This window comes from Octopus bimaculoides, chromosome 3 (genome assembly GCF_046866305.1).
Source record: "Octopus bimaculoides isolate indiv1 chromosome 3, ASM4686630v1, whole genome shotgun sequence".
In the NCBI taxonomy this organism is placed as follows: Eukaryota; Metazoa; Mollusca; class Cephalopoda; order Octopoda; family Octopodidae; genus Octopus; species Octopus bimaculoides.
In genome coordinates, this window is record NC_142930.1 from 127,227,748 (window position 1) to 127,245,247 (window position 17,500).

General features: G+C 34.5%; 1 protein-coding gene across 2 annotated transcripts in view; it reads right to left on the reverse strand.

The window, feature by feature from the left end:
- LOC106868024 (uncharacterized) overlaps nucleotides 1–17,500 on the reverse strand; it is a 325,886-nt gene that overhangs the window by 171,995 nt on the left and 136,391 nt on the right. The window lies entirely within an intron of this gene.

Here is a 17,500-nt window from a genome sequence, read left to right on the forward strand (position 1 = left end):
GCAAGTGTGATCAAGATGTCGTTAGACCCTGTATTTCTCCAATCTATGCTGATGATATTGCTTTCAAATTTCTTCAATTATGTAAGAAGTTTGCTTTCCAACCATATGGTTCTGGGTTAAATCTCACTGCAATGGCACCTTTGGCAAGTATCTTCAACTATAGCCCTGGTCTGACCAAACAGCCTCAGACTCAACACGGAGGCCTACATCAGTGCCTGGAGGAGGTAGTGCTGTCCTGAGTCAAGAGGGTGGCTGCTGGAAGTCAATAAGACTCTGCACCATACCACACAAGCAGGAGAAGCCAGTCATGATTGTCAGACAATTTCTGCAACCGAATCACACCTAACATCTGGTCACCTAACTCCCCAGACTGCGACCCCTTTGATTATTATGTGTGGGGGTGCAGTTGAGCAAGAGACCAACAAAACTCCTTGTAACACCAAAGATGAACTGAAGGCAAGGATTATGTCAGCATTCACCAACTTAAACAAGGAGACCATCCAGAAGAGTTGCAGGAGATTATGAAGTCGTTTGAGGCTGTGATTGAAGCCAATGGCGATTTTATTGAAATACTAAAGAGTAAATTTATATTTATTCAAGACATTTTTATGTAATTTTGTTAAATATATCTGTTAAAATGAGATGTTGTTATTTTCATTTTTGCTTAATTTAGACGACAATTCATTCACTGCACCGTGTGTGTGTGTGTGTATATATATATATATATATATATATAATGTAGGTGTGTCAGTGTGCATCTTATCGTAGCAGGTGTTGTTGCTGTGACTGAGGTTATGCAATATTAAAGGGAAAATTGGCAAAACGAAAGAAAGCAGAAACAACTGATAAAGGGACAAAAGAAAAAAAAAACATTTGGGAAAGATGGAATAAAAAATAAACTAAAATATCAATAAAATTGAAGCAAAGAATGGGAGTGAGGAGGATGTGCAGGGGTAGGTGTTCTTGAAACACAGAGAAACACAGATGTATATTGAAAGATTTAGAGGGTATCTGGGTGCATGTTTGCATTTTAGTTTCTTAAAGAATTGTCCACATTGTTTGGTAAATAGCAATGGATTGTAATGAAAATGTCAGACAGACAGAACTGAGTAAACGAGACAGAAAAAGTGGCTAGCATATATCTAAGCATATATACAACTTAGATGGGTGTGTGGTGTGTTTATAATGTGGATAAGTCTGTACAGGGAAAAAAAAAAATCAATATTTTAATTATACAACTTAAAATCATTTGCTTACACAGCGTGTATATGCATATATTTAATCACCACTTACATTTCCCATATATATATATATATATATATATATATATAAACAAAACTAGATCAATTAATTTAGATGAAGGTAAATCAACAGCAGAGCACCTCCGTGTATTTGGTCTAGACAGTTTATTCTGAATATTCCAGGTGATTTAACCATTCAAATTTATAGTTCAAGGTAGACTTGAAATGGTAGTTCACTGGGATCAAGGTATCCTGCAAATCCAAGCATGCATCAAAGGAATAATTGGTACATTTAATCTATTCATTTCATCCTTATTACTGTGTGTCATATATATATGTGTGTGTGTGTGTGTGTGTGTGTGTGCGTGTATGTATATATATATAGAACATGGGCAAGAAATGGTGATATATACACACACACACACACACACGTGTATATATTGTCATATATATAAATATATATCATCATCATTGTTTAAAGTCCACTTTCCATGCTGGCATGGGTTGGATGGCTTGACTGAGGACTGGCAAGCCAGGAGGCTGCACCAGACTCCAATCTGATCTGGCAAGGTTTCTACAGCTGGATGCCCTTCTTAACACTAACCACTCCACTATATATATATATATATATATATATATATATATATATATATATACATACACACACACACACACACACATACATATATATATATACACACACACACACACACATACATATACACACATATATATACACATATATATACGCACACACATAACAAATGAAAAAAATGTATTGTAAATAAATGACAATATATACTGTGTGTATAACCGGATGGGAGACAGACACAGTGGATCCCTAATTCTTCAGTTATCAACCAAATACTATGACTTAGTTTTGCGCCATTAATGTTAAGATTGAGGACTTCCCATGCTGATGGTACCCACGAAATTAAGAGGATATAGGACCGAGAGCAAACAAAACAACAGAGTGGACATATGAAAGTGAATAAATGTGATTTAAGATGATGGACAAAGATGAAATAAGAAATGAGCAAAATATAGACACAGGGTCAAGAATACGAGAATGGTAGGTAATGTTTAGAGAGCATCCTAAAGGATAGGAAACAGGGAGACACAGAATTTATAATCGGTCAACTAGATCTGGCTGCATGGTAGGAAGTTTTGTTTACCAGCATCGGTTGTTTTTTGGGTTTTTTTTTTTTTCCTCCAGTGGTTTTGTGGAGACACATGTTTGTACATCATAACCAGTTGCCATGATTCTGCAATGCATCGAGATAACAACTAAAGATCATCTTTGCATTGCACTTCATTAACAAACAACGGTGACTTTCCATACTCTCTCTTACACACACACATGCATATATTTATTTATAGATAGACATATACTGCGTGTGTTTGTGATTGTCATGTAATTAGTAGCTTGACAAATGGATATCTGTATAAGTGTTAGATTAACCTAAATACTGGGGGTCTAAAATCCTTGGAAGATGTGCTCCAGCATGGCCGCAATCAATAATTTTTTTTTTTTTTTAAACAGTGAAAATGTGCACCAATCTCCCATTCTAAACAAGCAGATGCTACAAGTACACACAGCAAAAAAAAGGACATACAGACACACACGTGTGTGTGTGTATAAATATAGAGAGAGACTGACAATAAACTGGCCATGTGTATTAATTGGTGTCTTGGAGGTGGTACTGAAATAAAGATGTAGGAATCAGAGTGATGAAGATAGTAGTGGATAGATTATCATGATCAACACCCAAAATACTGTTCAACATCAAGCAAACCAAGAGAGAGAGAGAGAGAGAAAGAGAGAGAGACAAAGAGAGAGAGATAGAGTGTGTGTGCGTTTGTAAATGTTTGTGTGTATACACAATGCATGGGTTTGAAATCAGTGAGCAACGAATGATGTGGCAGTGGAAGAGACGGTTCTGGAGATAAAGGCAGTGGAGAGAGAGACAAATAAAGTGAAAAAAAAACTAAAACCAAGGAACGAAAATCTAAAGAAAGAAAAACAAAAAAATCACGCTGTTGCTTCAGTTTATAATGACCGGAGACAAGCGAATGAGATGTGGAGGAGACCTATTTTTGGTATTTGGAAAGGGTGGGAGGGATTCATTCATATATGATTTACTGGGGTACATTAACAGTGGAAAGACACCATTATTAACAAGACATCTCATCTCACTATCTATAAACAGGATATAGGAAAAGTTTTTTTTGGTATTATTTTCCTATCTCCTGTTTTGATATTACAACTCTGCACAAAATTATTTCTTAGTATTTCCAACTCTTATGCATTCCCTTACACAAATATATAACATCTACATAAGGATTTGGAAAAATGGTAAAATGCAGCTTGGATTTTAACCCCAACTACATCACGCACACACACACACAACCAGAAAAGCAAATAGATACCATTTATTCTTTAAAGATTTATTTTTAAAAAAACTCAAAGAAAAAGAAAAAAAAAAGCTATTTGATGCAGTTAAATACTTAATCTAGAATTTAGTAGGCATGCTTCATTCTTTTACTTGTCTCAGTCATTTCGCTGTGGCCATGCTAGAGCATCACCTTTAGTCGAGCAAATCGACCCCAGTTGTGTGATGTGGGGTTCTGCCCACTGGAGTGATGTGTGACTGATGTACAGTAGTTACTCTTTTACACTAATAGCCACAATAGTTACTAGTCATTGGATACCTTTGTATCTCTTTGTACCGGAATAGGAATACATTAACTTCTTCTGTCTTACTATCGCTGATAGCCCCACAAGACACCAACTAGAACTGTTGACTCTTGACAAACGGCTACTGGTTTATTTATAATGGCTGGTTCCTACCACTATTTACCAGGAGGAGTGTACAGTTTCATTATACAACATATATATATATAAACAGCAGGTTGCAATATTTCACCAAAGAGGAGAATCATAATTGTCACTGAATGTGACTAGGGTGTGATGTTAGTATCAAGAATTATTGGTTGGCACTTTTCAGACAATTCAGGTCCCTGTTAATGTACATGCTTTTATTCATGTGCGTTAACTGCAGCATTAGAGTATTTTAGCTCTTATTTCTAGCAATGTAGGTGTTTCTTAACACTCTAGTCATACACACACATGTATGTATGTTTGCAAACACACACACACATGTGCATGAATGACTGGATGTTAAACCTATAAGCCCTGGAGTAAAAAAGCTATTCGCTTGCACATGCTCACATGCATGTCTAAAAATGTGTGCAGTGTTATTTGCATAGCAACCAATACATTTTTAAAAGTACATGTGTATATGTATATACTTGTAAACATGTGAATAATAAATGTATACATACTGATACACACACACACATACATATATACATATACACAAGCACACATAACGAATTAGAAATTAAAAATAGACATTTTTTTTTAACAGTAGAATGTACATGTTAGAATACTTGACTGATACACTCTCTCTCTCTCTCTCTCTCTCTCTCACCAGCCATATAAAGTATGCATGTATGTAATACACACTTGCTTTCAAGGTATTTGTATACCATGGGTGTACATGTATATATATGTACAAGTGTGGGCATACTTGAGTAAATTGTGTTTTCATATTCCTTTCATTAGATTATTTTCAGTTATATTTTATCTATAAATGATTTCTCTAAAGCATTTTGTGTGTGTGTGTGTGTGTGTGTGTGTGTGTGTGTGTGTGTGTGTGTGTGTGTGTGTATATATATATATATATATATATATATACATACACATACACACACACACCATGATACAAAAAAAATGAAAGAACATATGTGAGGTAACAACAAATAGGCTGTATTAGGTTGACACTCAGCAAAAATGGAAGACCTGATCTCCAAAACACCTACAGAACAATTTTGACAATCAAAACATGAACCAGAACAATACAAACAATGATATAAATAAAAGGGAATAAGGAGAAGATCTAAGAACAGAGAAATTCTGAAGTAGGATCGTATGCATTAACAACATGAAGGGTGAAATGATTAGGAAACTAAAAACAATAGATCTTCATGGAAGTGTATGTGGAAGTGTACTTTTGAAGGATAAAACTGAACAGAGAGCGAGAGAGAGATACAGTAAAAGAACAAAATAAATAAAAAAGGACACGATCATTAATAGCACCAGGTTAACAGAAATAATGTGTATAGCAGGCACTGTAGTTGGAGAGAAAAGCGAGTAGGTCATCAGATGTACTCATACCAGGAATATCATAACATAAGGAGTGAAACTGTTACTGCAGGAATATAATGAAACAAAGGAGGAAAATGTTGGAAATCAAAAGAATGATTGAAACAAGATATCCAAGCTAAATGGCAAAGAATCCATTGGCAACAAAAAGCTACAATGGTTCTCTGAACAAAACAAATGGTTTTTTACTTCTATCCAAAATGATTTTTTATCAAAAACCAGGTCACTGTAGAACAGGAACCAATGGAACACCGGCACCAAAAGAAGTAGAATTTGAGTGAGGCATCACCAGCAAAAGAAACCCCATGAATGAGATTATTCAAAATTCTGAGCACAACATCTGAACATTAGAAGTAGCCCAGATTCTGCAAGAGAAAACAAATGGAAGGTACCAAGACATTATAAAAACCCTAGACTTTTGGTTAAAATATTAAACAGGGGCACAAAAGGCACTGACAGAGATGTTTAATCCTTCAGCATCCATATTATCCTGTTAAACGTAATGCTTATTTATTCGCATTGTTTTCAATTAATCATTTGTTATCTTCTAGCTTCAAAATTTCAATGATGTGTTTATTTTCCCAATAATATTGTAGGGTAGGTATGAGAGGCTAGAGCAGGTATAATATTTTGACCTGATATAAACAGTTTAAATGCTTATTTTAATTTCCAAGACTTATAGAAACAGCAAACTCTAAAATTTAATGACCTAACTAACCTTCCAATTGCTTATAGAACTGACTGCAGTAATATTGCAAAGAATAAATAACCACCTGGGGAGAAAAATCCCTATTTCTGGAAGAGCCAAAAGAATGCTGAAGGGGCTCTGATATGGTGGTACAGATCAATAGATCAATTACTGATCCACATAACTGAAAAGTACAGGAGGAAGAAGGGTGTGTGTATGGCATGAAGTAGCTAACAAAAGATTTTTTTGTTTTTTACCCTGTTCACCACTTGCAAAATTTGGAAATATTTGCACTAATAATCAGCAGTTATACTGAATATGTCATGAAGAAATAAATAATCCTGCAGAAAAAAAGACAAAAGAGGGAATTTTAAAACCACATCTTTTGAAAATAAGTATCCAAGAAAGACTTCTGCTCTCCATACTTTTTCTACCTGGCACTAATACCTTTAATCAACATGTTATAAATAGGACAAAACTCTGGACACAAATGCTATGGTAGCACATTCAACCATCTTCTATATGTGAACAAGCTCAGGTTGTATTTTGTAGATGATAAAAGTAACTAGAAACACTTCTGCAAACAGTACATGAATTTACTGGAAAACTTGAGATTCAGTTTAGAAAAATACTCCAAGACAACCTTGAATCAAGAAAAATTAGTTAAGAACATTAATGTCATAGTAATTATACTAGTTAAAGAAACAGAGATACAAGACTTATAGATATAAATACTTAGTAATCAACAAAAGATATACAAATGAAAGAAAAGGTTAGGAAGGAATGTAGACGTTAGTTAAATACTTAAAAAGAGAGCTCAATGCCAGAAGTAAGATAATGAATAGCAATGTTTTAGTTATTTCCAGTAATAAGTTAAGTATAATACTCTCCATTGAACGCAAAGCAATTTAGAAAGAATGAAGTGAAAAAACAAGAAAAGCAACTGCGATGAGGAGTTTTTAGTTGAATGAATCTCATTTCTTTTAAGCCTGGTACTTATTCTTTTTTCATTTTTCTTGCTGAACTGCTAAGTTACACAGACACAAACACACAGACATTAGTTTTCAAGCAATGGGGGACAAACGCGCACACACACACACACACACACACACACATACAATGGGATTCTTTTAGTTTTCATCTACCAAATCCATTCACAAGGCTTTGGTTGGCTTGAGGCTATAGAAGACACTTGCGCAAAGTGCCACAGTGGGACTGAACCCGGAACCATATGGTTGGGAAGCAAGCTTCTTACCACTCAGTCCGAGAATTTTTTCTTCATCATATAGGAATGTAGGAGGATCAAAATATGTACAACTGGTTGAGCTACAAAAATATCTTAATAGAATAGAAAATTTAAGCCCCTGTGTGGCCAATATTTGAAAAAGATGAAAAAAATACTGTTCAAAGCATTAACAGGTGGAGGTTGGTGACAGGAAAGGTTACCAGCCATAAAAAAAATCTGCCTCCAGGGTAAAGTGAAAATTACAAGATGATGATGGTATTTCATAGGGCAGGATAATGATGCTACCAATCTCAGGACCCACTAATTTGGAAGACATAATCTTGTGTTTAGGGAAAGGAACAGTCACTTATATTGATCCCAACATTCGCACTTTATCTTATTGACCCAGTAAGGATGGAAGAGTAAAGCAGACAGCAGTAGGAATTAAACTCACAAATATTAACCATTTAGCATTTAATCCAGCCATACCCATCCCAAAAATTTTAACTATTTTATGTTCAAACTGACCAGATCCAAACACTTACGCAAATACAGGCTCAGGAGTGGCTGTGTGGTAAGAAGCTTGCTTACCGACCACATGGTTCTGGATTCAGTCCCACTGCATGGCACCTTGAGCAAGTGTCTTCTACTATAGCCTCGGGTCGACCAAAGCCGTGTGAGTCGATTTGGTAGACAGAAACTGAAAGAAACCTGTCATGCGTGTATGTATATATATATATATATATATATATATATATATATATGTATGTGTGCGTGTGTATGTGTTTGTCCCCACAACATTGCTTGACAACCGACGCTGGTGTGTTTACGTCCCTGTAACATAGTGGTTCGGCAAAAGAGACTGATAGAATAAGTACTAGGTTTACAAAGAACAAGTCCTGGGATCGATTTGCTTGATTAAAGGTGGTGCTCCAGCATGGCTGCAGTCAAATGACTAAACACAGTGAAATCCTGAAGCTATAAGATTAATTCAAAAGAATGTGATTAAACAAGCAATATAATTGACAGATTATCCATAATGCTAAACTGGTTAATCCATTTAAGCTGACCGTACCTGACCCAAATATTCTACGGGTTTTCTGTTCAAACCTACCAGATCTAGCCTCTCACACCTACCCTCCATTGTCATTCTAAAAATATACAGGAGTGGCTGTGGTAAGAAGCTTGCTTCCCAGCCACACGGTTCCAGGTTCAGTCCCACTGCGTGGCACCTTGGGCAAGTGTCTTCTACTATAGCCTCAGTCCGACCAAAGCCCAGTGAGTGGCTTTGTTAGACGGAAACTGAAAGAAGCCTATATATATGTGTGTGTATATATATATGTATTCGTCCCCTCCACACCATCGCTTGACAATCAATGCTTGTGTGTTTACGTCCCCATAACTTAGCAGTTCTGCAAAAGAGACCAATAGAATAAGTACTAACTAGGCTTACAAAGAACAAGTCCTAGAGTTGGTTTGTTTTACCAAACGTGGTGCTCCAGCATGGCCGCAGTCAAATGACTGCTACAAACAGAAAAATAAAAGAATATTGGAACCTTGAAGTTACAGGATTATGTGCGATTAATTTGAAACAATATGAAGAAATATGTGATATATTTAGCAAGGAAATCTGAATTCTAAAAGATAAAGGAGCTTAGTTGAAGTTTTGCCTAGGTGTATCTTCTTGTCTGAAGGGACCATATTTCAATATTCCAGATCTTTACTAGGCAGCTGTTCTTTGAATTTTTGAGGGTTGTGAAATATTTGTAGAAAGAAACTGTTTTGAATAGTTTCTGGATGATGTAAAATGGTTACAGAGGTTCATATTTATCAAATGCTTTCACAAGTTATAAGCTAGTATGTAGATCTGTAGAATGTGTGCATATATACTTATATGTGCGAGTTATATACAAATATATATATATATATATATATATATGCATACACACATATAGGTACATATATATGTATGCATACATATAGGTACATATATATGTATGCATACATATAGGTACATATATATGTATGCATACATATATGTACATATATATGTATGCATACATATAGGTACATATATATGTATGCATACATATAGGTACATATATATGTATGCATACATATAGGTACATATATATGTATGCATACATATAGGTACATATATATGTATGCATACATATAGGTACATGTATATGCATACATATACATATATATGCAGACATACTTAAATGCATACACACACACACACACACGAATATGTATGTGTAATATTAAATATGTAATACACATTTCCAACATCTGATACATGTATGATAATGCTCACATTATTACCCGCAAGCACACAAACACACACACGCTTAAGTGTATGGTAGCCTTGCTAATACCAGTATCCATTATAATATTACTATTATATTCCCAATTTAAATATATATTTGAATTGAACCAAACTTGAATCTGTTCATCTCTCTGACTGAGACACACACACACACGTATGTATGCCCTGTGCACGTGTGCCTAACGTTATATTATATACGGTATAAGCAAGCTTTATAAATACACACACACACACACACACACACACACACACACACACATATACTTATACACTATTGGCTACAGCAGTACAGATAGTTGCTCCGATGCCAAGTTAGAAGCTACTGCAAGTTAATTCTTTACATTTAGATTAATAATCATCATCATCAAAGGTAAATTACTTTACTATTATTAGTCAGTAACGATGGTCAAATTTGGTGATTTTTATACACACACACACACACACACACACACACGGGTGGTGATCGCGGTAATTCGTGTTTTACCATTATGTTTAACAAACAACTACATGCATCACAAACGGAAAGATGTCCGCTGTCGTGAGATTTCGCGTTCAAATTTCCTGGAAACAGCCCCCGTTTTAAATTTTGTTTAGAGAGACAGACAGACAGACAGACAGACACACACACACACGTGAATTCGCCGGTATAATATCGCAACCGCTACCGACGGAACTTCGAAGTCACAGTCACTCTGTTCTGCTGTCTAATAAACTGTGACAGGGTCTACTTCGTATCGAATTCTTCTATCAGTTCTCTATTGCTTATATTCCAATTTAAAAAATACCACAAACACGAATATATCCATACACACACAATTCATATATTAATACACGCACACACAAACATATACATATGTAAGTATGTGTGTGTGTATATATATATATATATATATATATATATATATATATATATATATATATATATATATTACTATGATTGACCGTTGACTGAACACTATTCAATTTTTTTTCTCCGTGTTTTTCTCCTTGTCTCCGTATTCTTTCTGTGGAAGAGCGTAGCTCGAAACGTTAAAGACTTTCCGTATTCCCGAGCGTCATACTAATACATCCTTTTGTTGTTTACACTACCTGTCCTCGTCTGTTGTTTTTTTGTACATTCTCCCACATGTGTGTGTGTGTGTGTGTGTGTGTGTGTGTGTGTGTGTGTGTGTGTGTGTGTGTGTGTGTGTGTGTGTGTGTATATACATAAAAGGTTCGTGTGTCGTTTTTCTCTTCCAAGATATTTTTTTTTATAATTAATAACTTCTAAGAAAATCTTTCAAGCAAGTGTGAGCGTGTACGTGTGTATGTATGTGTGTGTGTATGTATATATATATATGTATATAGAAAGAGAGAGAGATACAAACATACAAATACATATTTACAGATCGCCTTAAGTTTACATACACAGAGATTTTCGATTATAGCCTCAGAAATGTCTAAAAGAAATGAAAAGAACTCGTGCCCTTGTGTTCGTATAATCTTCAATTAACTAATTACGGATTCAACACACACATACACACAAACGAAGCTTATATTTAACATTCAACAGTGAATATATGAATCGATATTACACAGACACACAGACACACAGGGTTAAAAATTTAAATATTTCGAAAACGGATATGAGAATCCCTATCAAGTATTGTATATTACATGTTGCTAGATTATATACGCATATGTATTTTTAGTATAATGCATATTTACACAAGTATATTTTTAGCTTACAATATGCTGTACTATATATATATATATATATATATATATATATATATATATATATATATATATATAGTATTTTTGTCTAGTTTATTAAAAGGTCACGTTATGACACATGTTCAGTTGTTTACCGAAACTTCCCGTTCTGTGAAATAACAAAATTGGAGAGAGAGAGAGAAAGAGAGAACACGAGAAATATGATGATGATGATGATGACGATGGTGAAATATGGTTGCAAAGCAAAGAAGATGCAAAGCATGTTGAGAAAAATGAATTGGAAAATTTGGAAGAATACAAACAATTAGGAGAGACCATTTGGAGGAATCTGAAGAATATTAAGGTTGGAAGAGGAATAGTTTTAGTAGGTGTTGTTGTTGTTGTCGTAAATGACCAAAATCTGGGACATGCATTGTTGGCGTCATAGGAATTTTAGAAACTTTCAGGAGAACGTTAGATAATTGTTTTTTCTTTTTGGAATGGAATATTTCGAAGTATGCACACACACAAAAAAAACCTATAAATAACAGCATGTAAATATTGGGTTGAAAAACTCTTTTGTGTATATGTGTATACATACAAACATACGCACACATACATGTAATGCGTGTATAAAATACTAAACTTACAAGCACTCACACGTGTTAAATTTTATATTCTGCTAGAATAAAAACAATTTTATATTAATCAGAGAGGTTAATCTATACTTTTGTATAATACAAAAGTATTATCCGTAAAACATTGATAGTGACTTCGAAGTTTCAGCCAGTTAACCCATTGTCCGACGATATATATATATAAATATAAAGGAGGCCACTAGGTGGACTGCTACTAGTGGCCTCCTTTATATATACTTTTATATATATTCTTATATATTTTTATATAAACATATACAATAATCCTTTGAGATCTCATATTTTTTCTGAATCTCCCTGATTCTTTTAATGTGCTAGTTACCTGGTATTAAATTGATATTAATTAATATCCAATTTTTTACCCTATTGTTTAATTTTTACATATATATATATATATATATATATATATATATATATATATATATATATCGAAACGTCTAGATAGAATAGAGACAGCTGATGAAGGGATATTCCAAGGGGCTTTCCGTTTTCCTATGTGTTCGTTCCGTTGTCTGTAGTTTATTGTTCTGGCGTCCTGTACCCTGATATGCATGTATATACACATGTGGATGTAAGTATGTACATATGTGTGTGTATACATGTATATATATTCTTTGTATTATACATATATATATATATAAACACGTGTGTGTGTGTAATTTATTTACTTAAGCTCTGTTTTTCTAATTACTTTTATAAATTTCAGGAGCAGAATTACTCTGGCCACAGAAAACGACTTGCGATATTAATGTAGTTCTTCAAGTTCAAATTCAATAACGACAATTTTATTCTATCATTTCTTATTATTATTCTTAAGGCAGCGAGTTGGCACAGTTGACGGACCAAATGCTTAGTGGCATTTCATCCGTCTTTCGGTTCTAAGTTTAAATAAACGCTAATGTTGACATCGCTTTTTTTCCTATCGGCGTTCGATAAATTAAATACCAGTAATAAACTGGGGTCAATGAAATCGACTAGCTTGTTCTCCCAAAATTTCAGGCACTCTTGCCTATAGTAGAAAGGCTCAAATTACGCTATTAGCGAAACCAATGTAGCTTTACTCTTTATCTAGTATAATCTAAAAATTGGCAAATGTCTGTGGGATTTGAACTCAAAACGTTAAGAGGATGGACCTAAAATACAAGTTCAATATATTAGCCCGTTCGTTTATAAATTATTTTTATTTGCCGCAAGGGCAACAGATGAGGGTTTTCTGTAATAATAAAAATTGCCATATTTGCTCAGTTCTCTTTTTTTTTTTTTTTTTTTAAACTGACCCATATATCTACATTTCTACAAAAAGAAAGAGGAATAACATTCTGAACAAATACAGACTCCTTCCCCACCATCCTCATTTCTCCCATTATTTATTTATCATTAATTATTAATTAATGCTGATATTGTCATCATCACATCAATTTAAGATTTTCTGTTGGACAGAAAAACGGTTCTCGTTAGAATCACAGAAAACTCAAAAAAACCCCCCAATGTATGTCTTATCTTTCACTTGTTTCGGTCATTAGATTGTGGCCATGCTGGGGCACCGCCTTTAAGAATTTTCATTCGGACGAATCGACACCAGTACATACTTTTTTTCAAGACTGGTACTTCTTCAATCGGGGACGTAAACAAAGCAACATAGGTTGTCAAGTGTTGGTAGAACAGACACAAACACACACACTATACATATATGACGGGCTTCTTTCAGTTTCTGTCTACTAAATCTATCCACAAGGCTTTGGGCGGCCCGAAGCTATAGTACAAGACTTGTCCCAATGTACCACACTGTGGGTCTGAACTCGGAACCATGTGGTTGGGAAGCAAGCTTCTTACCACGTAGCCACGCCTGCACGTATATTGAGTTGTTTACATAAAATTATGAAGTGACCCACAACACATGATGATGATGATGATGATGATGACGATGATGATGATGATGGTGGTGATGATGATGATGATGGTGGTGATGATGATGACGACGACGACGGCGTTAGACTTCATTGAGAGGCAATATATTTTATTCGATTGACCTGCTAGATATGGCAACCAAATTCTCCCTCATAACATAACTTACTGTATCTAAAAATAGAACAAGTTGGAGAATGTAGATTAATCTAATCCCTAAAAAGACACGATGGTCATGGCTGGAACGCCTGTTAGAGATGACCAGAGTCGATACAGCAACAACAGTTAACACAAACGAGAAACGTAAAAGCTAGAAATAGCAGCTAAATGTCCGTTATAATAGTCTTCAAAAAAAAAAAATTCATATTCCATAATACTGGTGACCTTAGAGTGCAGAATACATTAATCAGGAAAACAATGTGTGGTAGGTCATGGTTGGCACCATTTTGATCATACGTGTGTGCTCAATGACCACTCTCCTTGAACTAAACGACAACAACATTATTATACTCACATCCGAACAGTCGACTAATGCCCAGCCAAAATATTTTCAAAGATATTTATTATTTCAGTTTTCTTCAACATAATGGTATGTTTATAGATTCCATCTGTTCTGATTCTCACAGAGTTCTTTTATGATGATCGGCTTAAGTTTTGTTTGCCCGGGTCTTTCTTTCTTTTACAGATTGTTTTAACAATTTGTGGCTAATGCCATGTTTGGCGCATCGAACTCGAGAAAACGAATAAGACAACGAAAGCCTCATACACACACACACACACAGAGGCGTGTAATTCTTTTGTTCTTTTACTTGTTTATCATTAAATTGCGGCCATTTTATCAAAATGACCTGGGACTAATTAATGAAAGACATAAATATAATCTAAAAATTAGCGTACGTGTATGACGTGTTATATACACAACTACATATTCACAGATACACGAATTTTTATATTTTTATTTTTTTTTTTTTAATTTATTTATGTGTTTCAGCCAAGTGGCTGCGGTCATGCTGGTGCACCAATATATATATATATATATATATCAAACGCTTAGATATTTATTCTCTACCATGGCCGATGCGTGCTTTTAAGGAAGGTTGTGTGTGAGAGAGAAAATGTCCGTAATCATGAGGTCCCTAGTTCGATTATACAGGGTACCGATTTAGGGGGGGGGGGGGCAAATGTTTCGCATTGTGTACCTGTAGTTCAAAGGATCCAACATTGCCGCACACACTTTGTGATGTTGATCCTACCTGGGGAATAAATGTTGAGGATAGACAAGTCCCTGGAATACACGACCATCTCCAATCTTTAATTATTATTAAATAGACGATGGAATGAGTCAAACAGACCACGCATCGTCAAAATCAACATACATACCGACGTTTAAAATGTGTATGAACATATCAATATATATTATCTATATATATATATATATATATATATATATATATATTAAAACATAGGGTAAAAATCAGATATTAATTAATATCGATTTATTACCAGGATGCTAGCACATTGAAAGAATCCGAGAGATTCAGAAAAAATATCTGAGATCTTAGGGGATTAAAGTATATTTTTATATATATAATGTTGACCAGTAAAGTGGACATTTAATGTGCTAGAAATAGACCACATGTGTCTACTAAGACCTAGTAGTTCTCATATATATATATTGTTTCAGTCAGACTGTGGCCATGCTGGGGCACCGCCTTGAACTGCGTATAACAATATATTTACTATGCAACACACGTATGTGTGTGTGTGTGTCAATGTATATCTATTACGTGTATATATATATCTATAAAAATCACGCATAAAAATTCGAATGTATGTATAGGCATATATTTACGTGCACACACCCAAGTTCGAATGTGCCTGCCAACACACACAAGCTAAAAACGAAATAGATAATTAAGACTCCAGATTAAGGAAAATAGCTCCAATGTTCACAAACACTAAAGAAGCTACCAGCTAAGTTTTTTTTTCCTGCCCTGTTAATCCTCTAGGCAAGGATTAACGATTCAAAAGTTACACTTCCGAGACGAAGGAAGTTGCTCTGTCGAAAAGTTTAATTTCCCATTTTAATCTTTCGCTGCCCCAAAAGATAAGCAAACAGCGTTGTTTGGGTAAAATATGGCAGGGAGATAATGTTGAAAAGCACTAGATCTGAGATAAATTCGCGAGGGTTGATTGTAAAATAAACATTCTCTGATAAATATATATGAATATTATATGTGTTTGTGCGTTTAAGATACACATATAAGTATATATATAAAATACACAAAGCTTATATATTGAGAAATGGAGATAAATATACATTTAGATATGTTTCAATCATTTATTATGCATACAGATAGACACACACACACAATCACAAAAATAAAGGTATATGTACACAAACGCGCAATGTGTGTGTAAAACAACAGTGTATATAAATAAGCTGTGTATATATTGTATACCTGAATACCTATTCTATATAAATAGCTATAGTGCGCGGTCGCACACACACACACACACACACACACACGAAGGAAGGATAATTGGAATTCACGAGACTTGTTTAGTGAACGGGCTTTAAAACAGTGTGTGTGTGTATATATATATATATATATATATACATATATATATATATATATATATATATATATATATATATATATATATATACATACATATATAATGTGTGTCTGTTTATATATATTTTTGTGTGTGTGTGTGTGTGTGTGTACACACACATCAGTTTATTGGCTATGTGCCTTCCTAAGACAGTATAGAGACAATTACGAGGGAGGTTTTGATATTATTTCAAGCATCCTTGATTGACAACGACGATGTGCCCCGCTCCTCGGCAGAAAGGGTCACGAGATTTATTTCGTGAGTGTTTATCTACTTCTAGGTCAACCCAGATTAAACAGAGAGCTAAGCTACATCCACCAGACATCTTTCATACACCGTCTTTTTTTCAACAGGCCACAATGAGAAATTTGTCCGTTGCTTTCTTTAGCCTGTAGGTAACCTGTAATTTAAAAATCTGGCTGCTATTTCTAGTGGACTGGTTGACTACTTGTGGGTTTCACAAACAAGTGTTAGTAATAAGCGAGTGTTTGCTGTTGTATAAAAGTCATATTCCATGCTGTATTACTTTTCATATTTTGAACTATGCAGAACTGGGATAGCAAAGTGGACATGCTTATATTAAGACCATTTTCTTATCACGGTGATCGCTTTATAAGCTTATTATTATTATTTACAGAATTGTAAAACTCGGCACAGTGTATCAAATCATAGCATATATATATATATATATAGACAGATAGATAGACAGATAGATAGACAGATAGATAGACAGATAGATAGATAGATAGATAGATAGATAGATAGATAGATAGATAGATAGATAGATAGATAGATAGATAGACAGACAGATAGATAGACAGACAGATAGATAGACAGACAGATAGATAGACAGACAGATAGATAGACAGACAGATAGATAGACAGACAGATAGATAGACAGACAGATAGAT